The sequence below is a fragment of the Monodelphis domestica genome, chromosome 1 (genome assembly GCF_027887165.1).
Source record: "Monodelphis domestica isolate mMonDom1 chromosome 1, mMonDom1.pri, whole genome shotgun sequence".
NCBI classification, from domain to species: Eukaryota; Metazoa; Chordata; class Mammalia; order Didelphimorphia; family Didelphidae; genus Monodelphis; species Monodelphis domestica.
Window position 1 is genome coordinate 184,047,325 of NC_077227.1, and position 26,831 is coordinate 184,074,155.

Consider the following 26,831-nt stretch of genomic DNA (forward strand, 5'->3'; position numbering starts at 1 on the left):
TATCTGGTGCTGTCAAAAATTGGCTTCTCCATGAATCATGTAACCATGGAAAAAATATTCTAAATTAATTAATTAAATAAAAATTTTTCACTTTAAAAAAATTGGGTCCTCCCTCCAATTAACCACTGAGGATTGGAGGTGGAGACCATTATCTTCCTATAGAATTAGAACCCAGGTGACCAACTCCTCAAATCCAAACGTTGGGAAGGTTAAGTCAAAGATTTAGCAAAGTACAGTGACCAAAGCTATGCCTACCTCCTTTTTTTAATCATTCTTTTCAATGTCTTGAACATGGTTGGTCTTTTTAAAATATTTATAGTGAAACGAATAGGGTGCCAGAGAGGGGAAAAATCAGGGTATTTTGTCCTGTCCTCCACAGGGATGTCCTAGGAATAATAGGATAATAGATTTGGAGCTGAAAGGGACCTGAGACACAAGTAAGTACTCTGTCCCACCCCTCATTTTAATTAGGGCAATTAATTAGGTGGCATAGTAGATAAAAACATTTGATTGGGAGTCAGGAAGACCTGAGTTCAAGTCACTTCCTCACCCCACCCCAGTTTCCTCATCTGTAAAATAAAGTGGTTAGTCTTGATGGCTTCTAAAGCAGTTCCAAATCTATGTTCTTCCCATCTACGCCAGGCAGCACCCTACCTCTCCTCACACATCACTTTGAACTGCAGAATTGTCAAAAGCTGAAGCTGGGAGAGATTTTAGAGGTCACCCCATCTATATTCATCACCTTACCAAGGATGGAACAGAAGGCCAAAGAGAAAAAGTAACTTGCCAGGACTTCATTTTACTCAGCTGCTTCATTTTTGCTAACTAAATCCAAAGACTATCCAAGCACTACAGTGAAGATGGGAAGGAATTGGGTTAGGGATGGCATGGGAGGAGAAAGCTTTTTATGTAGGCAAAATCTTAAAAATTCAACTAGAGGATTCTCAAGGAAAGTGGATCCCACAGGACAATCACATCTAACGGTGTGCCTAAAACCAGGTAGGAGAGCTGGTTGTTAAATTTTCAGTGTGAATATTTACACCTCAGAAATCAACAAACACGACAAATCAGGGCTTGAATGATTTTGTAGGTTGTCTAGATTTAAGTAAGTGATGGAGAACAAGTTAATTATGCAGGTTAAACTTAAAGCATGCCATGGGTATATGGTGGGAACAATGGAAGAGCCAATTTATTAACCATGGACCAGCCTACCTCTGCTCCCACTCACATGGCTGGTCCTGGGCAAAACTAGGAAGTCTGTTTTTATGCTTTCTGCAGCTTCCTTAGGCACCACACTCTGAGCATCCTTTCTCTCAAGAATCCACAGATCTTTCAAACTGATCACTTGGACCTTCCCCCCCCCCCCCAATATCTTCTTTGGTTTTCTATTGCCTGTTGAATAAAGTTCAAACTACTTAGCCTGGCATTCAAAGCCACTTATAATCTAAATCAGGGGAGAAAAGCTCATGAATGAGGTCTCTAATATTCAGGTGAAACTTACTCCCTTCCAGGGCCATTTGCCTTTTAGAGTGTAAAGATTAGCCCAAAGAAATTAATAAATCAAGGAAGAATTTGCTGAGGGTGGTGATAGAGAAATGCCTTCCTTTGCTTAAGCCTCTCAATCACCTTTAGGTGGATGGCTGCCAATTCTGCCCACTAGCAAAGCACTTGCCACATTCCTCCCGCCAACATTTCTCTCCTCAGGACCCACCAAGATTGCCCTGGCAGTTGTGGGCTTGGGGATGTGTTTCCCACCCAGTTCACATGGATACAATGAGAGATTCAGAAGAAACATGAGTCAGAGCCCAAGATCATTCCAAGAGTGAGTGAGTTCCGGTTCTACCTTGGGGAGGAGAGGCTATTCAAGCAAGAAAGTGGGGGATGGAGTAGGAAATCATGCCAGAATTTTGCAACAAATTACCATTAAGCCCAGAATGGAGTTGATCTTATCACTGACTCACAAAAGCCTGTTTTAGTAAAAGGCTTTTCTCTGGAGAATGGTGAGATCTGTGAGAAAGAAAGAGAGTGGCGTCTAGAAATGACATTGGTCTACTTCTTTGTTGCATAAACTGATATGGGCTGAAGCTCAAGGTTTTTGAGGCCTGGGGAAGGAAGGATTTGGTTTATTAATAGAGGCATGAGCCAGAGTGAAGTCAAGTCTTCATCGTCTCTTCCTTATCAGTGTGGCTGCCTCAGAAATTCTCTGTTCCCCAATCCACCACACACACAGCTACCAGAATATTTCTACAGCTCAGGTCTGACCCTGTCCCTCCATCACCACCATCTCCCACTTTAAAAACTCCTGTGGCTCCCAACTGCCTCTAGGAAAAACTACTCAGGCTGGTATTGAAAGCCCTTTCCCATCTTTCTCCAGCCTCATCTCCTGAACCTGTTTCTAGGTTCATTACACATTCCTTACTCCTCTTCATAGAGTCTACCTTCCAGCCAATGTCTTGTTCCACCCAGACATTTCATTTCCTCTCTCCCTGCCTTTGTATAGGTTGTCTGCCTTGCCAGAAGGGCGCTCCCTCCTCCCTCACCTTCAACTCTTAGAATCTCTAGAGTCTTTCAAGGCTCAACTCAAACCTCTCCTGATCCCTTCTGCTGTGAGTGCACTAGGTCCCACCACACTCCCAAAATTATTTCGTTTTTATTGTGGATATGTTTGTACTTGCATGTATATTATTATTTTCCCTTATAAAATATTAGCAATTTAAGGGAAGGAACTATTTCACTTGTTCTTGTGCCCCCAGTAGTTGGTTGATAGTGGATGTTTAATAAATGCTTGTGGAATGATGGGGTAGATGATCAATATGTTCATCCTCCATTTATTTCTTTTTATTAAACTCTTGCCTTCCATCTTTGAATTAATACTATGTATTGGTTCCAAGGCAAAAGAGAGGGAAGGGCTAGGCAACTGAGGTTAAATGAAAAACTTAATAAAATATTGTATTCAGAGCCCAATAGTTCTGTCTTTGGATAATTTGGAGTTTTATCATCATAAATCCTTAAGTCCTGCTGTATTATCTTGGATCATTGTATTGCTAAGAGTAATTCTTATATTTCTATTTTTTTAAGCCCTTACCTTCTGTCTTGGAGTCAATATTGGCTCCAAGGCAGAAGAGTGGTAAGGGCTAGGCAATGGGGGTTAAGTGACTTGTCCAGGGTCACACAGCTGGGAAGACTCTGAGGCCAGATCTGAGCCCAGGACCTCCCATCTGGTTTTCAATTCACTGAGCCACCCAACTGTTCCCCTATCTGCCATTTACCAAAAGAGAAAAATGAGACCCAGAGAAGTTAAATGACTATGCCCAAGTTCAAGGAACATAAATGACTGGCTTGGGTTCACCCAGTTGATGTAATTTTAATCAACTGGGAGTGATCCCACTGTCCAATGCTACATAATGAGTATAAAAAACCATCCCTAGATGTAAGTAGCTCCAAACTTGACTTTTATGAGACCAAAATAACTGCTATTGATTCCATTTCATTTGTGTCCGACTTGTCAGCCCCATTTGGGGGATTCGTGGTAAAGATACTGGAGTGGTTTGCCATTTCCTTCTCCAGCTTATTTTGAGGATGAGGAAACTGAGGCAAACAGTTCCGTTACCTGCCCAAAGAGTCACAGAACTACTAAATGTCTGATGCCAGATTTGACCAGAAGAGGAGACTTCACTCTCTCCCTCACTGTGCCCCTTCGTTGCCCTGCCCCCTCGTTTTACTTACGTCCCATTTTTCTTAAAACCACCCAGGACGTAGGAGATCACCCTGGGCTCACAGATTTTAAAATGGAAACCCAGAAAAACTCGATGATTTGCCCAAATGTATATAAGGAGCAAGTACCGAAGCTGGGAATCCAGCCCAGGTCTCCAGACTGTCCTGCCCTGCGCTGAGAATGAGCTTCTGGAGACTCGAGAGACTAGGATGGCATCAAAAGGAGACGAAGGGAGAAAAGCTGAAATAATGAAAGGGAAGGAAAGTAGCGATCACCGACACTGAACTGAGAGGGACCTGTGTGGCCGGAGGGGGGGCGGGGCGGATGAACCTCTGTTCAGAACATAACAATCGATCACCTAACCTTCTAGCCTTCCCAGATCGAGGAAAGCTTAGCTTGGCTTTCTAGTCTTCGACGTTCGGACTGAGGGTCAACACCTCACCTACAGGACGAGAACGGAACATTCCTTGGTCTGGGGCCCCCTATACGAGAGGGATTGGGATTTTTGATTGTTTTTAGTTTTTATTTTTGAGAAGCAAAATGAGAACATATGGCCAGGAGGATACAAAAGCAGGGGATCCAAGTTCTAGTCCTGGTGTATGATTTTTTTTTCCTTTCCTTTTCTTTTTTTAATCCATACCTTCTGTCTTGGAATCAATACTGTGTAAGAGCTAGGCAATGAGGGTTAAGTGACTTGCTCAGGGTCACATAGTAAGGAAGTATCTGAGGTCAAATTTGAACCCAGGACCTCCAGTCTTTAGGCCTGGCTCTCAATCCACTGAGCCACCCAGCTACCCCCTGATGTATGATTTTAAGTGACCAAATTGTGACTTTTAAATTATTATTCAATCTATATAAACCTCAGTTCCCTCATTTTTTAAATGGAGGTGATTCTCGGTCTTTTACAAATATTAGATATATTAGTGTGATGATTGAAAGTTCTGAGAGACAGAGTTCTGGATGATAAAAATCAGTTTGTTGATCAGGCTATCAATAACCAATAGATTAATTGGTCAACAGTCTCTCTTGCTGATCCAAGACATGGGTTCAATGACCTTCACTCCAAAGAATGCCAATGATTGGCTACATCCCCTGAGCCATTTTGAAAAGCTCTATAAACCCAATATTAGAAAGAAGGAAAGTAAGGGGCTGCTACCAGCAAGCAGTCTCCCTAAGTTCATTAAGAAATTTCTTTCCTGATAATACATGTATAACCCAGTGGAATTGTTTGCCAACTCTGGAAGAGGGGAGGGAGACAATACGAATCATGTAACTTTGGAAAACTTATGTGTAGATTTGTTATTGGAATAAAATAAAGATTTTTTAAAAAATAAAGAATAAATAAAATTTAAAAATAAAGAATAAATAATTTTTAAAATAAAGAAAAAAATTTTTAAAGAAAAGAAATTTCTTCCCCTTTCGGTTCAGACACTCGCTTTAAGACATCCAGGCTAATAAAGATGTTGGTGAGTGAAGATTTCTAGAAACCCAGGCTGAGAAATTTCTGAATGATGTTCAAGAAATCTCAAAATTTACTTGAGTCCTGCCTATCTATATTGCTATTTTTGCAAGAGATATTCTTCCCAGCAAAGTTGATTGAAAGGTTTCTGGTTCTGGTTCTGGTTCTAGTACCAAATGGGGCATTCTGTGAAGAAGAACCCTTTCCCTTCTGGCAACTGGGTCACAATGTCAAGTTTATGAAAAGCCAGATGAGGAATAGGGTCAGGAGAGAAGTGAAGATCACATGGCTGGAATGGGAGTAAGTTAAGACCTCACTTGGGTAATCACCAGATCTTGGGTAAGACCTCACTTGGGTAAACCACAGACAAGTCTGGAATGACCACAAAGAGTGACACAGATAAACGGCTTCAGTCCAAGAGCAAGAAAGAGATGTCTCCAAATGTTTCCTAAATCAAGAGTTCTACCTGATGGTGGCAAACATATTCATCATACATAATAAATCCATCACCAGCCTTGGAAAATGTATGCAGATTTTAAAGCACACTGCATATTCCTTCCCAGGCGTGCCAGGTTGTGGGCAAAAAATAATTTAAGCATCTATTTTATGGGAATAGAGTTAGATTTCTTTGAAGTTTCTGGGCTGCTATAAACCTAAGTGGCTGAGATTATAAAGAATTCCCACACCTTGGGGTGATGTTAATGAGGAGTGAGACTGAACTTTTTAGAAAATGTGTGGGTCTATATCAAGAGGAAGGAGAGAAAAGTGAGTCTTTTCTATCTGTAATTTCTGCCTCTGTGGATATCCACAGAATTTCTGACCCAATTTACATACGAGTGGTCCCCATGCATGCCTGTCCTTAGGCAAAATTGTAAAGTAGGCAAGGTCATTTTTCTCCCTTTGACTTACCCTTCTGAAACTCTTTTTACCCTTTGTACCCTGTTCCAGTGACCAGAATCTAAATCTCTTTCTCGCCATTTAAAAAATTTGCTCCCATCCTTCTTTCACACTGAAATAAAAGTGACTGATAACTAAATTGCAGTAAAAATTAAAGTACATGAGTTATCTCCTCCCCAGGAGTCTCCCCAAGCTTCAAATTCTTTCCCCCTCCAAACTGTCTCCCATACTAAATTATAATGTTTCCTCCTTCCCTTTCCATATTTACAGGAGATTTAGGTATTAAGATAAAAGGATCATAGGTCCAAAAGGGATGGCAGAGGTTAGCCAGTCCAACTCCTTCATTTTATTCATAAGAAAATCCAGACCCAGAGATGTGAAGCACTTTGCCCCATGCCACCCAGGGAGGCAGAATCCAAATTTGCCCTCAGTCTTGTGACTTGAAGTTCAGCAGTCTTTCCAAGATCCATTCTGCTAAGATAGTTCCTAACTAGGAATAAGTCGTCTCTCTTGTAGAACAAGCAATCTCAGACCTTGAAAATAAAGTTTCTATTCCCCAAATGCCCCAAAGAAATTACAGATCATTGGTATGTTGACCCTTTTGGAAACCCCATAACTTTAAGGGGAAAAATGCAAAGCATAAGCTTTCAAGAGTGATAAACTTTCATGAAATGTATTATATTACCAGTCAACACAACCCTTATGTGGGTAAAAGAAAAATGACAACCATTTGGGCACTTAGGAGAGTCCTCATACCAAAGAGGCCCACTCCTGACACAAAGTCTTACAGCCAATTCCATTCGAACAAGAAATTTTGGGAGTAGGAAAAAATTTCAGCTCTGCCTACAGTTCTGAACGCAGCTCTGTTTACTCAGTTTGAGGTCCTTCATGGGGCAAAGCTGTGGCTGAAAGAAGGCTGCTCAATGGATAGAGAGCCAGGCCAGGAAACAGGAGATGCTGGGTTCAAGTCTATTCTCAATCATGTTCTAGCTGTGTGACTCTGGGCAAAGCCACTTAATCCCAATTACTTAGCCCTTGCCACTCTTTGGTCTTAGAACTGATCGTTCCTTTCTTTCTTTAAAAAAAAAATAGGAGGGAAGGAGGGAAGGAGGGAAGGAAGGAAGGAAGGAAGGAAGGAAGGAAGGAAGGAAGGAAGGAAGGAAGGAAGGAAGGAAGGAAGGAAGGAAGGAAGGAAGGAAGGAAGGAAGGAAGGAAGGAAGGAAGGAAGGAAGGAAGGAGGGAGACACCATGGGCCAAAGAGAAACCTTAACTATCAGGAATCTTAGTTTCTTCCTCTGTAAAATGGTGCTTACCTCACAGGATTGTTGTGAGAATCAAATGAGATTATGAAAATTGGTTTGCATTTGTTAAAGGACACTAATAAATGTCGGTGATGAGATGATGGAGCTGTTTGGTTTGCTTTTGTTGAAGCACATGAGGAAATATTGAATTAGGCCAAGCATCCATAAATTCAGGAGAGGAGAGGCCTATTTATAGGAAGAATGTTGAGAAGAAACATCACCATTTTGTCCAATTTCAAAAGAGCACAAAAAAGCTAGAGAGTGTCCAGAATGATGAAGGGTCTGGAGGGTCTGGAGTTCATGCCATATGAGGACCAGTTAAAGAAAATAAGCATGTTTACCCTAGAGAAGAGAAGACCAAGGGGAAACATGATCGTTTTAGTCATGTATTTGAGGGGCAATTATGTGGAGAAAGGATTAAATTTGCATTGTTTAACAGATAGCAATTAGGGACAATGAGTGAGAGCAAGAAAGAAGTCAATTTAGGCTTAATATAAGGAAAATACTTTTTTTTTTTAAACCCTTACTTTCCGTCTTGAAATCACTGTTCCAAGGCAGAAGAGTAGTAAGGGCTAGGCAATGGGGGTCAAGTGACTTGCCCAGGGTCACCCAGCTGGGAAGTGTCTGATTCACATTTGAACCCAGGACCTTCCATAACTAGGCCTGACTCTCAATCCACTGAGCCACCCAGCTGCCCCCTCAGAAAATACTTCTTAACATTTAGAGCCAACCAAAAGTGGAATGGACTGCCCTAAGAAAAGGCATGTTCCCCCTTCCTGGAGATATTCCAGCATAGCCAAAAGAACCACTTGTCAGCTATATTGCAGTAGGAATCCTTCATGTATGGGCAGGACTAGAAAGACACTGAAATTCCTTCCATCTCTCACATTCTGACTGTGATACAGATACTTGATTAGAGATCCAAAGGCTAAAATGTAGTTGTTCTGGTTCAGTCACATTAGACTCTTTGTGACCCCATTTGGGGTTTTCTTGGCAAAGATACTCAACAGAGATAATGGATTCTACCATTTCCTTTTTCCAGCTCATTTTGCAGATGAGGAAACTGAGGCAAACAGGGTTAAGTGACTTGCTCAGGGTCACACAGCTAGAAAGTGTCTGAGGCCAGATTTGAATACAGTCCTCCTGACTCCAGCCCCTGGCACTATCATTGTAACATTTTTTTAATGCACAGAACACTGCAGGAAGCTCTGAAGAAAGCACAGACAAATAGGGCAGTTGTGAAAGTAACATGTACAATTTATCAGATGCTTAAAAATAAACAAGCAGTATGAAATAGAGATCCACAGCTCTATATGGAATCCTATTTTTGTGCTCTATTGGGTATATGGAAATGCTCTTTTTATGTCTTTAAGTTCAAAACAAAAACTTTTAAAAATCATAAATCAAAGTATAGTTCTAAAACTATGGAAAAGAACATTAGATCTAGATTCAGAGGATCTGGATTTAAATCCTGCCTCTACTATTTAATACTTATGTGGCCCTGGATAAGTCAATTAACCTTTCTTGCAACCCTCCCACTAGCTAATTTTTGTAGCTGAGAGAGAAATCTAAAATCAGGCTCTCTATTCTAATGGCATGTCATAAGTGAGACAGTGAATGCTTATTTTAGTTGATTTTCTGTCCCCTCATATACCTAAGGCAATTGCCTCACTTGCTTTGCCCTCATTATGGCTCTGCTCTTTGGTCCTCAGTTTCCTCATCTGTAAATAAGCAGGGTAGAGTAGTAAAAAAGTGATTAATTTGTCATCAGAAGGCCTGATTCTAATCTTGCTTCAGACACTTACTACCTGGGTGAAAGATTATGTATGACTACCAAATTACTTAATTTCTCAGAGTTCCAATTTTCTCATCCATAAGACGGAGATAATAATGCTTACAGAATCTATGTAACTGGGAAGTCATGAGGAAAGCTCATAGAGAACCTTAAAGTTCTGTAGCAATGTGAGTTATTATTATTATTATGGTCCATAAGATCTTTTCCGTCTCTAAATTCTATACCCTGAAATTTTAGACCCAGCTCTTCCTCATTCCTCCAGGAGTCTACTAACAAGTTACTCCACCCAGCTCCATGCCTGTTTCACAACATCAAATAAATAAACAGCTAAAAATATGGTCTGGGTCATGAATCATAAATGAGATAGAAAAGCAGTGACTCACAAAAGTTAATTTACTTCCCAGGAGAATCTTGCTGGATGTCCTTTTCTCTGAAAGGTTAGGCAAGATGCCAAGATGAGCTCCATGACCAGACAATGTGGTACAACTATTCCACCTGCACATAGTTTTTGCACATTTTTTTCTTCTTGAGCTTCCATCCAGCAGCTCCAATAAACTTAGCAGGCAAGGCACTGACCCCAAAGTGGTAGAAGATACAGGATTAGCCAGGAGACATTCCAGCGGGGGGTGCTCTAGGAGACTAGCTCATGCATTAAAAATGGTTTTATTTCTGTTTATTTATTTCCATAAAGTATTTTATTATATTATTATTTATTAAAGTATTTATTATATGATAAAATATTTTATAAACTAATATTATTTTTGTTAGGGCACTGATGTTGATGGTCAAGTCACTCAACCAAAAGAACAGTTCACCACATTCGCTTATAACTTGAGATGGAGTGCCTCTCCTGAATAGTTGTCTGGTGGTTTGTGGAATTAAGGGATAGAGGAAGCAGGAGCAGCCTTGCTATTGCAGTTTCTACAAGCTTACTTGTCTGGGGGAAGTTACTAAATTTGTAATCCAAAGACTTGGTTTCAAATCCTGGCTCTACCGTTTGCTAATTGTATAACTGATCAAGCCAAAGCAATTTCTATGAATCTTAGTTTTTCTACTTGTGAATGAAGGGAGCTGATCTAGATGCTCTCTAAGAGTGCTCCTCCCAATTCCAAATCTGGGGTTCTTATAATGAATATGGCCTACCTCCTAGAGTTGTGGTAATCAAATTGGTCTCAGTTTCCCAGTTTGTAATAAGTAGGGGTTGGACTTGGGACTTTCCACTGGTTCTTTTAATATCTTCTGAAAAGCTGAATAATAATCAGGAAGTTCATCTCTTATTTGTCATCTCTGTATCACATATGTCCTTGATAATACCCTCAACATCACTTCTCAGGAGTTGTCATCCCGGTGCCATACTGCCCCCAAGTTACACCCACCATATATCCTTTCATTGAACTTTGAGTCACTTGCAATTATGATTTCTCTCAAAATCAGTGTGCCACGAATCTCAAATATGTGGCTCTGGAGTATAAAGATCAGTTTAGAAATACAGGCTCCCAGGAGCCTGTCCTGGTTCTGCTTTTCTAAATTGGTTACAGGAAACCTAAGAGAAGAGAGGCTGGTGTTCATATCAGGATTATTCAGTATAACAGCTGTTACCTTTCTGCCCAGAAAAATCAACTGCGCAATTTTGATGATCATGGAACCACCTTCAAGATCTAGATCAAATATCACCTCCTGACTTTTGATGCTGGGAGCTAAGATTGTGAAGCAAGGAAAGAGCACTCCCAGTGCCCCAAATGCACCTCCAAAGAACCAAATGCAAAGAAAAAGCCTCAAAACAAATTCTGGAGCAGTAAAACCAACAAAAGACAGGATGAAACTGTGTTCCAGCCCTAATATCCCCTCCTTCATATACCTTTCTCTAATCCTCCACCCCACCTCACCCCCACTCCCCCAGCTAGAAGTAGATCACTCTCTTCTGAGCTTTACTGTCATGGAGTATAGTGGGTGTCCCATTGGAGTTGGAGTCAGGAAGATATAGGTTCAGGTTGTGCTATCAAAACTGTGTCTCCATCTATGTAATAGTCCCTATATTTCCCAATTACCTCACAGGGATATTGTGAAGAATGAATGAATTAATGTATCAAAAGCCCTTTGAAGGCTTTAAAATGTCAACTATTATTTTATTATTAATATTATCTTACTTATGCATTTAACACATTCTATTTGTTTATAGCTTATCTTTCCTATTAAACATTATATTTTACCAACTCCATAAGAGAAATAACTATGTAATTTATTTTTGCATCTCTCATTTGTATCTTATGTCACAGTATCTGAGGAATAAATGTGTGAAGAATGAATGAATGAAAGTTTATCCCTTAGTACGGCTACTCAGGTGAAATTTACACAAGTATCTCCTGGACACTTTTAGTCACCCTTCTCTGGACATTTTCTAATTCCATTGGGTCTGGAAGTGTTGTTGTTGTTCATCCTCTGTTTTCAAAAAGGACCAATCAGATCATGAGAGTATGACAACTAGAACTACCCCTCCATATGATACAACCATGATTTGGTAGAGGGTAGAGTGATACTTTTTTTTGTGAGCAATTTTGTTGCCAAGATCCCTTCTGATAATCCCCAATATGGTGTAGGAGGTTGCATCTAGTGGTCAAGTAACTCAACCAAAAGAACAGTCCACCACATTAGTCTATAACCTGAGTTAGGGTGCCCCAGGAGGTAACTGAATAGTTGTCTGGTATTTTGTGGAGTTAAGGGTTGGAGGAAGCAGTAGTGGTCTTTTGGGTCACTGACACAAATCAGACTGTCTTCAGAAAGAGTGAATCATAGCTTCCTTTCTTGGGTCCAATGATATGTTATGATAGCTCACATTTACAGAACACTTACTGGGTACCAAGCACTAGACTGAGCACTTTTTAATTATCTCATTTATTTATTTATCTCAAATCAGTGCAATTTGGGTTATTCTTCATTAAATGCTTCAACTCACATTTAAGCCATGCACATTTTCTTTTCATGGTGGAAATGAGGAAATTTCACTATGGGCTCTCTCCTCTAGCTCTAACCCTTAAACATATATACAAGGTATTCCAAAAGTCTTTTTTTGTTGTTGAGTCACGTCCGACTCTTTGTGACCCCTTTTGGGGTTTTCTTGGCAAAGATACTAGAGTGGTTTTCCATTTCTTCCTCTAGCTCATTTTGCAGATGAGGAAGCTGAGATCAATGGGATTTTTGACTTGCCCAGAGTCACAGAGCTAGTAAGTACCTGAGGTCAGATTTGAACCCAGGAAGACATCTTCCTGACTTACTGTCTACTGCATCACCTGGCTGCCCTCCAAAAGTCTTGGAGTATTAAGCTTTAATAGTTTACAATTTAATAGCTATATGAATCTTCCTTATCATCACTGGTGCCTCGCCCTATCCTTATTTTCCCAGTTCCTCTCCCACACTGGTTTCAATGGTGCTTCCATTCTCAACTTATACCCCAGGATTTCTCTTTTTAACATTTTGCTACCTGCTACTCAACAACTTTTACCAGCCTCATCACCTCCATTCACGACCCATGTATGAATCCTCATTGCTGAAGTCGTTTACACAGCTCCTTCTCTGAAATGACTTCTAAACTCACTGTTTAGCAGAGAGGTTCACTAGCCTGGAGTTCTCAGTGGTTCCATTAGAGATATCTTTAGGGGTGGGAATTAGAGACAGCAACGCCACCATCGAGTCCTTGGGAATTCTTCAATCAAGAACATCGAGTGTCTGACCTCTGTAAAGAGTTCTTTTTGTCTTTTTCCAGCCCCAAAAGAGGCCAGAGAGAACTCCAAAAGTTTATATGAGAGATTACTTTGTTTTAACTATGCTACTCACAAAGTTTACTTTTTCACATCTTCTCTTGAGATGAAATATTTTGCTCACAAAATTCTGCATTTTAGCACCTGGATTTTTAAATTAGGAACTTGCCCTGAACATTAAATTAGACCAAGGTTCCCCATAGGAATTGGGCTGCTTCATTCTCTTCCATAATTCTCTACTTAACCTATAGTCAGAGAGAGGCAGCTTAGCCTAATGGAAAGGGCACAGGATCTAGTCTGGAAAACTTAGGTTCAAATCCTGCCTCCGACACTTGTTGGCTGCATGACCATGGGGAAACTGTCTAGCCTTTCTTTGTACCTGACTTTCCTCCTCTTTAAATTAATGATGACTCATCAAAACATGGTTGCATTTTCATTAACGTTCTGATTCTGGTCATGAAATCCAAAAAAAGAGGTATGCTTGGTGATTGGTAAGAGTGAGAGTAATGAATGGACAATATGCATTCTGTACTGGTGACCAGCAAATAGTAAAGGAATTGGAGAAAGGCATGTTCCTCTCTGAAGGATTTGCAAAAAGATATTGATTAGAGGCAGACAGGTAGCAAGCAGCACAGTGGCTGAGTAGCAGGCATTGAGATAGGAAGTCCTGTGTTCAAATCAGGCCTCAGACACTTCTTAGCTTATATGATCCTCAGCAAATCATTTCCTAATCCTTTCCCTTCTGTCTTAGAGTAGTTATTAAGACAAAAAGTAAGTCTTTTAAATCAATAAGCAAATTGGGACAATATTTGAAAAGTGCTTTGCAAACCTTCAAATGCTACATAAATGCTAACTATAATAATAATTATTATTGTCATTATTAAAAATTGCACAGGCCAACTCTACAGACATTTATTAAATGCTGGTTAGGAGCCAAACACTGCCAGGTGCTGAGGATACAAAAACAAAACTGAATTGGAGAAAAATTGCAAACATTTTTGAAAAAAGAATCTGATGTCCAAAATCTATAAGAAATTGGCACAGATTTATGAGTACAGTCTATTTTTCAATGGAGAAATGGAAAAAGGATATGAGCAGACAGTTTTCAAAACGAGAAACGCCCATTGGCAATAACCCCCGAAATACTGTTCCAATTTTCTAATAAGATCATAGATTCAAAGGATTTAGGGCAAGAAGAAAACATAAAGATCCTCTATTTTGTCCCCACTCATTTCATCTATAAATTAAGACATAGAGGAAATAAGTGATTTTAACAAAGTCACACCAATTACATAGTAAGTATCAAAGCTATGAAGAGTCAATACTTGGTGGATAGAGAACCAACTCTGGAGACAGGAAGTTCTGGGTTCAAATCTACCCTTAGAAACTTCCTAGATGTATGATCCTGGGCAAGTCACTTAACTCCATTTGCCTAGCCCTTACCATTATACCCTTACTTAGTATTGATTCTAAGATGAAAGGTAAAAGACTTACATTTTTAAAATTTAATTAAGTAAATGCTATTATAATATATGAATTATATAAAATAGATGTATAGTAATAATATATAATAATAAAATATAAAACATAAATAAGAATAAATATATAAATTATACTATAATATATAAACTTTATAAATAATTTAAAATTAAATTTTTTAATTTAAAAAAGACAACAATTCCAGGGGTCTTTCCACTAATATTATCATTCCAGATCTATAGGACCAAACAACTCTAGCTTCTTTTTTGAATTCCAGTCCCATCTTCCCATTAGACTTCCCATTGCCCATTGCACATTTCATAGACTTGGAGCTAGATGCCATCAAGTCCAATGTCCCGTGGCTAGGAAATATTGGGAATAGGGGCCAATCCAGGATTTCTCTGTCACCAGGGTCAGTAGTTTCTGGGGCACTAGCCTGGAGTCATCACAGCTTCTACTTCCAAGTGCTGGCCATGTTTTTAGGCATTACACTGAAGAGAAACAGCCTGGCTCCAGCCTGACTTAAACAATCCAGTGATGACTCAAGGAGTTTCTCCTTTTTCCTTTCTCAGGGTCTCCTCTAACAGTGCCAAGTCTTGAGTGGCATTAACTCATTCCTCAGGGAGTGGGCACATGATGCTTCCTAAAGGCCTCTGGGATCAATAGCATCCGTTTGCCAGACTCCAGCATCTCCTTCCATCAGAATGATTCTCCCTTGCCTCTTTTGCCTCCTTCATTTGACAGTGATATTGATTTAGGAGATTTCATTCTTAATTCTTTCTGAAGGATGTTAACTCCACAGTCTGGGGGAACATATATCAATGTGTTTGTCACAGGTCAATATTCACTTTTTTTTAATCCCTTATGTTCTATTTTAATATCAGTTCTAAAACAGAAAGGAGATAAGGACTAGGCAATTAGAGTGAAGTGACTTGTCCAAGGTCACACATCTAGAAAGTGTCTAAAGTCCATCTAATGTGAACCCAGATCCTGTCTCCAGACCTGGTACTCTAGCCACTGTGCTACCTAGCTGCTTAAGCATTAATTTTGATTCTAGTAACTTCCTTCATTTATTTCACCTTCTGTCTTTCCTTCTTCCCTTCTCTGTAATGTGGCTCCTTTGGTAACTGTTTCCCTTTCCTGGTCAGTAAATTTTGACCATTTAGGAAAGTGATATGGTAGATAGAGTAACAGAGAAGGAGTGAGGAAAATCTGAGTTTGAATTCTGCCTCATTCACTAGCTGTATAACCCTGTTCAAACCACTTAACCTTGTTTTCTCATCTATTAAATAGGGACAATAATAACTTCCCTCATAGGGTTGTTATGAATAATAGAAGTAAAGTGTTTTGCTTTTTTAAAACCCTTACTTTCTGTCTTTATTGATTGTAAGGCAGAAGAATGGTAAGGGCTAGGCAATGGGGGTTAAGGGACTTGCCCAGGGTCACACAGCTAATAAAGTGCTTTATAAACTTTAAAACACTACATAAATGCTAGCATCTCCCTCTAAAGAAGTCATTGTCCTTGGACCGAGCACCAACTTGGCTGTCTTTTGTACTCAAGGAAGACCAAAATGGCATCACAGGTGATGTCTCTTGACTCGAGAATAAATTAGATTTAAGTGAGGCAGAGCTGCCCAAAGTCATCAGCTTCACTCTCTCTTCTAGAGTTATCCAAGTCCAGCAGCAAGACAGAAGTCATAATGCTTAGTGATGGCTCGGGATGCGTTGAATGACCTCGGCTACTTGGCACCAACTAGCTGGTTATTGACTTGGCTGGTGGACTCCCTGTACTCATCTGTAATTTGGTAGGACTCAGTGCCTAATTGAGAAAGGGGAAGCAGTGGGAAGCACTCTGAACCTCCAGTCAGATGATCGAAGTTAAAGTCCCACCTCCAACACTTTGTAGCTATGTGTAGGCACCCTGCTGGACTTTTCTTAGCCTCAGTTTCCTCCTTTGTAAAATGGCATTGTAACATTTAGCGATAATTTTCCAAGACTGTAAATTGTAGAGCAGGAATCAATTTGCTTTGGTTAAAAGGGTTTCCTTGCTGGGAATTCCCTATGCCAGTGAAATCACAAGTCTAGCACAAATAATAGAACATTTGATCTGCCTACCTCACAGATTTGTTGAGGGGAAAAGTATTTTGTAAATCTTAAATCACTATATAAATAAGAGACTGATAACGGAATGAAAAAGAACCTTTTAAAAACTTCATACTGACTGGTTTTATTTGTACAAGCTGAAGGGTACCCAGGGATCTGCTAGCAATAAATAAATCACTTAAGGACTCGAGTAGAATGAGCAGAGATATCTGAAATGGATCAGATACGGAGTTCTGGCAGAGGCGCATAAAGGCAGATGGACCCCAGAATGTCAGCGCCTCAGTCTTGGCAGGAAGTGGATGATAGAGTAAGAGCTGGAAGGGACCCTGTGGGACTATCCAATCTAGACCCCTCATTTACAGGAGGGGAGGACACAAATAAATTAAGCAATTTACTCAAGGTAACAGAAACAAGAGTTGAACCCAAGTTTTCCCATTCCAAAACTCTTGCATCATGATGAATAGAGTCCTTGACTTGGAGTCAGCAAGATATGGGTTCTGATCCCACCTCAAGCATTTATTAGCTCAAAGACCCTGGCTAAGTCACTTTAGGCTCATTGGGTCTCAGCTTTCCCATCTCTAAAAAGGGGACGATACTAGCACCTCCCTATCTTGCTGTGAGAAGCACAGGATCACCAAGTGATGTGACCTAGTCTAACCACTTCATTTTATAGATGAGGAAAGCAAGGTCCAGGAAGGTTGAGGGACTTGCTCAAGGTTACACAGCTGAAGGTAGGTGCCTTCATCCTGTGGGTTCCTGAATGAAGCCATGGGCACTAGGGCATAAAAACAGGAAGAGCTAATATAGTTTGCTAAGCCTATGATTATTCATTTTCAGATAAAAGCAAGGCAGTCAGGATTTGGACCCTGAGCTCTTTTTAATGTACCAATCAACTGAAATAATGCATCCATAGGACATTGAAAACAGGCAGTTAGGTGAGTCAGTGGATAGAGTGCCAGGTGTGGAATTGGGTTCAAATCTGACCTCAGATACTTCCTAGCTATGTGACCCTGGGCAAGTCATTTATCTCAGCTTGCCTAGCCCTAAAACTTTGGAAAGCTCCTCTTTGTGCAGTTACAAGACAGTAAACAGGCTGTAACAGGGGAGCAGTGGCCATGGTAATCCTGGTCTTCAACTTTTAGTCCTTCAGGGTGATTGTGAGCAGGGGAGGAAGAAGAAAGTTAAGAATTCTAGATGTTGGCTTTCATTAATGTGAGGAATGCCTTTCACCAATGCAAATTTTCTTAGAATGTCATTTGAGGCCTTGGTAATTGGTTACCTAGGTAGTGTGTGTCAAATTTGAACCCATGTCTTTCTGACTTCTTCTGATTTCTAAAAATCTACTCTTTACCTATTAAGCCTAAATCTTCTCAAGCACCTGATTAATTGGCAAAATGAGTATCTTTGGGACATGTAGGTGACTTAATGGACTGAGAGCCAGCCTTAGAGATGGGAAGTCCTGGGTTCAACTTTTTCCCAGGTACTTTCTAACTGTGTGACCCTGGGCAAGTCACTTAACCTCCATTGCCTAGCCCTTACCACTCTTCTGCCTTGGAGCCAATATATAGTATTGATTCTAAGACAGAAGGTAAGGGTTTTTTTTTTAAAAAAAGAATATCTTTAAGCACTGCTTCCAAAACACAAAGAAAACAGATCATCCTCTTTCTTCTGCAATTCCCCAGATAACTTACTTCTCTCTCCCAGATCACCTCCTCCCTCTTTCTAAAGAGTCACACTTTGAAAAGAATACCAGTCTTCATTTTGTTGTTATCTAATAAAATCTCTACTCCATGAACCAGAGAGAACTTCAAGATCATTTTCCCACTCATTGATCTTCTTGGGTTTTGTGAGTTTTCTTTATTCCCCAAAGGGAAGTTAACTACAAAGTGAAAGACTGTGGCAAGGTGGATTGAGGACTAACTAGGAAACCGTAGACACAAAAGCATTCTCTGATACCATCTGGCTGTGTGACCTTGGGTAAATCACCCAACTTCTCAGTGCTCTCGGAAATGCTCCGTGTCACTCTACTTTGGTAAAGGAAATCTCTCCTGCAAGTTCCCCATTCTAAAGAAACAGCACATGTTGTCCTTTTCTGAAATCATATCTGACCACTCTGGGCAAAGAAAGGAAGAGAATGAATGGTATAAAAGAAATCAAGAAGCTAACAAGGCATTATTCCTGGTCCTTAAAGGAATCGCTAATCTCTATATTTGAATCAACATCAATTGAAAAATACTTAAACATTTCTTAGCGTGGGCTGCTGACATTTTTAATGGTTTATTTTTTCCCACTATTTTACCTTAAATATTTGCTGGGAGGGGGTCCACATCCAGGATTTCATCAGCATTTGTAACTCCCAATTTATAAACTCCCTCCATGAATGAAGATCCCCTCTAACTCTGAGTATTGGAAAGTTGCCAAGGGCACAGAGAGATTAAGAGACATGAGGGTCCTGTCTTTGGACCCTGTGAAATAATCTATCTGCTACTGCCCTGTGTGGTTGGTGCAATCGTTGATCCCTTCTGCAAGGACTGATATGTGTCGGAAGCAGACCTCGAAATTATGTTCAAGGAGAACAATATACACAAATAACCATAATCACATACACAAAAAGAACATTTTTAAAAAGCCGAGCAATTTTAATGACAGATCTTGGCCCCAGAGAAAAGACGTGGAGGCAATTTCTTCTTTTTTGGTAGAGTGGTAGGGGACTACAGATGGGGAATGTTGCCTACACAGTCAGATGTGGTCACTGTATCATTTAGCTTTATTCACCTTTCTTCTTCATTACCAGAAAGGAGACATTACAATGATAATATCTGGGACTGATTGTGTTTTGTTTTGTTTTTAAATATCATCAGTTTATCAACTGATTATCTAAGGTTAGAGGGGATCTCTGAAGTCATGCAGCCCAAGCCTTTTACAGATGGGCAAGTTGAGGTCCAGAGAGGTTAAGAGGTTTGCCCAAAGTCACTCAGGCAGCAAGTAATGGAAGTAGAATTTGAACCCAGGTTTTCTGATTCCAGAGGCACTATATCATTGCATCACTAAAATGTACTTGACAAAAAAAAAAAAGTGGGGTCTTGGGTATGCAAAGGACAAAAAGTCAGGAAACTGGGGCTTCATTCCTATTCACCAATTGCCTCGGTTACTGTCATAAAGCAAAAGGTTTCTCTTTCTTCCTCCAAAAGCTTCCATCTCCTTGTGTACAAATAAGAGATTATAATCCCAGGTTTTATCTAAATCAGGGGACTTTGAGATCACCAGCAGGGTCATGTTAATGGTTATTAGTTAGAACTGAACTAGTTCCCCGTGCCACTGAGCAGAGCAAATTACCTTGGCTTTTGGCAAATAGTAATAGGCAAATTATAATAAACCTTGGATTGGAGCTGGCCTGTGTGTACTGGCTGTTGTTAATGTTCATTAGGTACCCAGGAAATATACATTTCCAATTTTAAAAAGCAAAGACTGTTAAAAAAACAAATTGCATCTGCTCTAATAACAAACTTCAAGCTAATTTACTTAATGTTCTCAAGGTGCTCTGAAGAAGGAAATGCAAAATGTTATTAAGTTTCAGAAGGACTGATATGAAATGGTTGAATACAAAAATGGCGACTCTTTGGTCAGGCAGAGTTTATCTAAAGAGTTGTGGTCCTTGGATCCTGGCAGTCTAACAGATGGAATACATCCTATTACTGATAAACAAGGGTTGAGAGAAGAAAACTCCAGCGCCAGAAGAGTATATAAATTTAAACTGACCACACAGAGGTCTATTCTTTGGAGCTGGCTCAGTTTGGTTTGGTTTGGACAAGGGCACCTGAGCTGGTAGTCGAGACCTGCTTCCTTCTCCACTCTTGCTCTCTCTCTTCTAGGTTTCCCAGAGAGGGGTGGCTTCTCTTGGACAATCCTTTGCCTGAGTAAAAACTCTTTCAAGGATGAGCATAATGGTATTCATATGATATGCTTTATGAAGGGAAAATAGTGTGACCCCATTAGATCCTTCTCTGTAATGGGAACTGGCCACTGAGGACCCAGTTCTTAAAGAATATGAAATAGGGTCTTCCACTGACCCACATGGTTGGTGCTAAAGTAGAACCTTCCTTTTACAGCCATTCTTTTAAAAAAAATTCCTTACCTTCTGTATTAGAATCAATACTGGATATTGGTTCCAAGGCAGAAGAGTGGTAAGGGCTAGGCAGTAGGGGTTAGGTGATTTACCCAGGATGACACAGCTAGTAAATATCTCAGGCCAGATTTGAACCCAGGAACCTTCCATCTCTAGGCTTGGCCCTCTATCCACTGTGCCACCTAGCTGCCCTCTAAGGATATATTCATAAAAAAAAAAAAACAGCCTCTCTCCAATGCTAGGTCTAGCGTCACCTCTCCCAAGAAGCCATTCTTTATCCAAAAAAAAAAAAACTTCCCCAATGTTGAATGATCATTTATGTGTATTTTATATACAATTTGTATGCATATTATATTTCCCAGGTAGATTCTTTTTAATTTTCTTTTTCTTAAAGTCAAGAAAACCTGGATTCAAATCCTGCCTTTGATACATACTGGCCATGAGGCCATGGGCAAGAAACTTAGTTCCTGAGATGATAATTTACAAAGAAGTTACTGAATAGGTGAATAGGACAGAACAGTGTAAAGGCATGATGTGCAACTGTGCCAGGTAAACACATCCTCCCTTATCCTGGGAGGTGCTTGGTAATGTGGGCTTCCCTCTGTTGCTGATGTTCCTAGTCCTTTGCCAGGATCTGAGCCCTTGCCACCAGCTCCTGTTCAGCTGCCACTCCAGACACCAGTTCTACCAGGATCTACCATGAGGAATGCCCCTGCTTGAACTCTGGCCTGACTATACGGTCATCCTAAAGCTCTGACTACAGTCATTGTCTCTTCTGGCTGTCCCGCACAGGCATCTTCTTGGCCACTATAGACCATGGCCCTACAGTGGTTTCCTGGCAACAGCCAATAGCTATAAAAACCAGGAAGTTCAGAAAGTCCAGATGGTAACTGTTAGCCCAAGGTGCAGATGAACCTGTCCCTGGAGTCACATCAGTACAGTGGTTAGTAATATTAGCCTTAGAGGATGCACAGGATCAGTGGCAAAAGAAAAGCTAGATAGATAAGTAGATAGATAGATCGATCAATAGATCGATAGATTGATAGATCGATAGATAGATGAATAAATTAATAAATAAATAGTGGAAAGAAAGCTGGATTTAGAGGCCAAGGTTGTTGTTCACTTGTTTTAGTTGTGTTTGATTCTTTATAAACCCATTTGGGGTTTTCTTGACAAAAAATACTAGAGGGGTTGCCATTTCCATCTCTAGTTCATTTTACAGATGAGGAAATGGAGGCAAATAGAGTAAAATGACTTGCCCAGGGTCATACAGCTAGAAAGTGTCTAAGGCTATATATGAACTCAGGTCTCCCTGACTCCAGGCTCAGCACTCTATCTGTGGCATGACAAGAACCTGGGTTCAAATTCTGGATCTACCAGAACCTATGTTATCTCGAGAAAGTCACATCATCTTACTGGGCCACCGTTTCCTCATCTATAAAAGGATGGAATTTGGACTAGACAATCAGGCTACGGGCCTAAGGAAATCCAAATACATTAACCCCTCCTAGAAGGCAGGGTACTTAGATATAATCACACTATTACCCAAAAGTCTGGAGGTTGGAGAATTTATCTGATAACTCCAGATCACAAAATATATCTCTCCCACCCAAAATAAGGATTACTCAAATTGCACTGAATCTTACAGTCTAAGACATTTTAGGGTCCAAAAAGTAGGCAATAGTGATGAATACCCATACATTCATTCCAACTTGTATTGATCAATAAACAAGTATTTATCAAAATACCTACTATTTGCCAGGCACTATGCTATGTGGTGGGGATACAGACAGAAAGAATGAAACCGTACCTGCTCACAGGTAAACACCTACTCTGTAATATACGTACATATATGTGTGTGCATGTACATGTATATATGGCATATGTATGTAGTATATATATGCAGCATATATTTAGTACTTATATATTGTTGCTATTGTTCATCCTTTTTTTTAGAGGACCAATGATATCATAAGAGTAAAGTCTTTTTCTTTTTTAACCCTTACCTTCTGTCTTGGAATCAATACTGTGTATTGACTCCAAGGCAGAAGAGTGGTAAGGGCTAGGCAATGGGGGTTAAGTGACTTGCCCAGGGTCACACAGCTGGGAAGTGTCTGAGGCCACATTTGAACCCAGGACCTCCCATCTTTAGGACTGGCTCTCAATCCACTGAACCACCCAGCTGCCCCAAGAGTAATATCTTAACTTGCACATGAGTTGGATTTAAGTGAGGCACAGTTGCACAGTCATTAGCCTTACTCTCTCTTCCAGAGTCACTAAAGTCCAATGGCAAGACAAAAGTCGCGATGACTGGTGATAGCCCTAGATGGTGAGGACCTTGGCATCTTTGACCCCTGGCTGAGCTCTAAGCACTCACTCCACGGTGCCTGCTTCAACTGCCATCGTGGCCTTTGGAATAAATTGTTATCATCTGCCCATTCTACTGGGGGTGTCTCCACATGCTTGGGGTAGACATCCCCCTAACTCTCTGACAGGTTTGAGGCTTGTCCATTATCATCAACCTGGTTTAGTTCATCTGCTAGTGCTCTCTTGCACATCTCATATGTGCATGCACGCATGTGTATGCACGCACGTGTGTGTGTGTGTGTGTGTAATATACATATACACACATTCTGTTGGGGGATACAACCCATACATATATAGATAAACAGAATACAAGGTTATTTGAAAAGAAAGTGAGCAATAATAACAGGGGTGATCAAAGGAGGCTTCACAGAAGTGGTGGCACCTCATTTGACCCTTGAAAGAAAAGGATTCAGAGGGATAGAGACAAGCAAGGCGTATATTCCAGCCACTGGAGGTGGTCTGAGGAAAGGCATGGGGTGAAAGGAGGTATGCTCAGTTTAGAAAATAGTCCATACTATGACTTGGTTGGAACATAGAAAGCATGATGGGTAATAGTGGAAACTAGGGCTGGAAAGGCAGGTTGTAGTCAGATCATGGGGAGCCTAATGGAAAAAAGAATGCATTTTATTCCAAGAGTAATAAGAAGCCCTTGGTAGTTTTCAGTCAAAGGGTTCCAGTATGGTCATAGCAGTGCCTTAGGTTAATTATTTCCACAATTACATAGTTAGAGTTAGATTACTACAAAGACAGGAGCCAAAATCAGGAGGTCTAGGTAAGAGCAATGACATCCTGAAGGAGATCCAAGACCTTAGGAAGAAGTGAGGGGATGGATTTAAGGACTGTAGAGAGATAAAAGACCATATTCAGTAGCTGACTGACCATGGAGGGTAAGAAAGTGGGAAGTGTCAGGGATGATCCAGAAGGAGGATGCCTTCAGGAGATAATAGGTACAAAAGATACTTGGATCCATTTGAAGACCAGTAGTTTCAGAAATGCCAATGAAAGATCCAAGTGGAGATGCCCAACACGAGAGAACCAGTTGATAAAGTAGAATTCAGTACCCTATGAGTACATGGAAAAGATGATGGTAGAAGGTAGGAAGGCAGAAAGACTGTGAAGCACTTTAAAGGCCAACAGAGTTTTTTATATTTGATCCTGGTGGTCCTAGGGGATTGCTACAGTTTGTTGAATGGGGGTGTGAACTGATTAGACCTTCACTTTAGGAAAAATTACTTTGGTACCTGAGTGGAGGATGGATTAGAGCAGATTGAAAATTGAGGCATGAAGACCAGCCAGAAAACTGTTACTGTTGAGTCCAGGTGATGAGGTCCTTCACTAATTTAACAGTTGTTTGAATGGAAAGAAAGGGATGTATCTGAGAACTTGTGAAGGTAGACATAACAAATCTTGGCAACAGATTTGATATATGGCATTAATATGAGAGAGAAATGGGAATTGACCCCAGGGTTGAAAGCCTAGGAGCCTGGGAGGAGGATGATATCCTCATGGTTCATTATGTAGAACTGGCTGTACCATGCATGAGTCAAAACCTGACCCTAAAAATAACAACTCTATACATGTAGAAGCATACTTAAAGGAATTAGTCTATTAGGCAGGGGACGACTTTGTCCCTAACACCAGCACTATTTATATCTCCCTTCTATTTCCATATTGATACAGACTATTCTTCAAATGACACAATGGATAAAGCCTGGAGTCAGGAAGTGCTAAGTTCAAATTTCGCCTCTGATGTTTAATAGCTGTGTGACTCTGTGTAAGTCACTTAACTTCTGTTTGCTATTGGGCTCAGCTTTATCAAATGTAGAATGGAGATTATGGTAACACCCACCTTGCACTTAGCAAATAATTTTTTTTAATTTTATAGTATTTTATTTGATCATTTCCATGCATTATTCATTAAAGGCATAGATCATTTTCTTTTCCTCCCCCCAACCCCCCATAGCCGACGCGTGATTCCACTGGGTATCACATGTGTTCTTGATTCGAACCCATTGCCATGTTGTTAATATTTGCATTAGAGTGTTCGTTTAGAGTCGCTCCTCTGTCATGTCCCCTCAGCCACTGTATTCAGGCAGTTGCTTTTCCTCGGTGTTTCTACTCCCACAGTTTGTCCTCTGCTTATGGATAGTGTTTTTTCTCCTAGATCCCTGCAGATTGTTCAGGGAGATTACACTGCCACTAATGGAGAAGTCCATTACGTTCGATTATACCACAGTGTATCAGTCTCTGTGTACAATGTTCTCCTGGTTCTGCTCCTCTCGCTCTGCATCACTTCCTGGAGGTTGTTCCAGTCTCCATGGAATTCCTCCACTTTATTATTCCTTTTAGCACAATAGTATTCCATCACCAACATATACCACAGTTTGTTCAGCCATTCCCCAATTGAAGGGCATCCCCTCGTTTTCCAATTTTTGGCCACCACAAAGAGCGCAGCTATGAATATTTTTGTACAAGTCTTTTTGTCCATTATCTCTTTGGGGTACAGACCCAGCAGTGCTATGGCTGGATCAAAGGGTAGACATTCTTTTATCGCCCTTTGGGCATAGTTCCAAATTGCTCTCCAGAATGGCTGGATCAGTTCACAACTCCACCAGCAATGAATTAATGTCCCTACTTTGCCACATCCCCTCCAGCATTCATTACTTTCCATAACTGTCATGTTAGCCAATCTGCTAGGTGTGAGGTGATACCTCAGAGTTGTTTTGATTTGCATCTCTCTGATTATAAGAGATTTAGGACACTTCTTCATGTGCTTATTAATAGTTTTGATTTCTTTATCTGAAAACTGCCTATGTCCCTTGCCCATTTATCAATTGGGGAATGGCTTGATTTTTTGTACAATTGATTTAGCTCTTTATAAATTTGAGTAATTAAACCTTTGTCAGAGGTTTTTATGAAGAATTTTTCCCAATTTGTTGTTTTCCTTCTGATTTTAGTTACATTGGTTTTGTTTGTACAAAAGCCTTTTAATTTGATATAGTCGAAATTATTTATTTTACATTTTGTGATTCTTTCTATGTCTTGCTTGGTTTTAAAGTCTTTCCCCTCCCAAAGGTCTGACATGTATACTATTCTGTGTTTACCCAATTTACTTATGGTTTCCTTCTTTATGTTTAAGTCTTTCACCCATTTTGAATTTATCTTGGTGTAGGGTGTGAGGTGTTGATCAATTCCTAATCTCTCCCACACTGTCTTCCAATTTTCCCAGCAGTTTTTATCGAATAGTGGATTTTTGTCCCAAGACCTGGGATCTTTGGGTTTATCGTATACTGTCTGGCTGAGGTCACTTGCCCCCAGTCTATTCCACTGATCCTCCTTTCTGTCTCTTAGCCAGTACCAAATTGTTTTGATGACTGCTGCTTTGTAATATAGTTTGAGGTCAGGGACTGCAAGGCCCCCCTCATTTGTGTTTTTTTTTTCATTATTTCCCTGGACATCCTTGATCTTTTGTTATTCCAAATAAACTTTGTTATGGTTTTTTCTAAATCAGTGAAGAAGTATTTTGGTAGTTCAATGGGTATGGCACTAAATAGATAAATAAGTTTGGGTAGGATGGTCATTTTTATTATATTGGCTCGTCCTATCCATGAGCAGTTAATGTTTTTCCAATTGCTCAAGTCTAGTTTTAGTTGTGTGGAGAGTGTTTTGTAGTTGTATTCATATAGTTCCTGTGTTTGTCTCGGGAGGTAGATTCCTAGGTATTTTATTTTGTCTAAGGTGATTTTGAATGGGATTTCTCTTTCTAGTTCTTGCTGCTGAGCTGTGTTGGAGATATATAGAAAAGCTGATGACTTATGTGGGTTTAATTTGTAC

The 26,831-nt window shown here is 40.2% G+C and overlaps 1 protein-coding gene across 1 annotated transcript in view; it reads right to left on the reverse strand.

Moving 5' to 3' along the window:
- Positions 1-26,831, reverse strand: part of SHC4 (SHC adaptor protein 4) — a 181,640-nt gene that overhangs the window by 137,782 nt on the left and 17,027 nt on the right. The gene's annotated exons all lie outside the window — the stretch shown is intronic.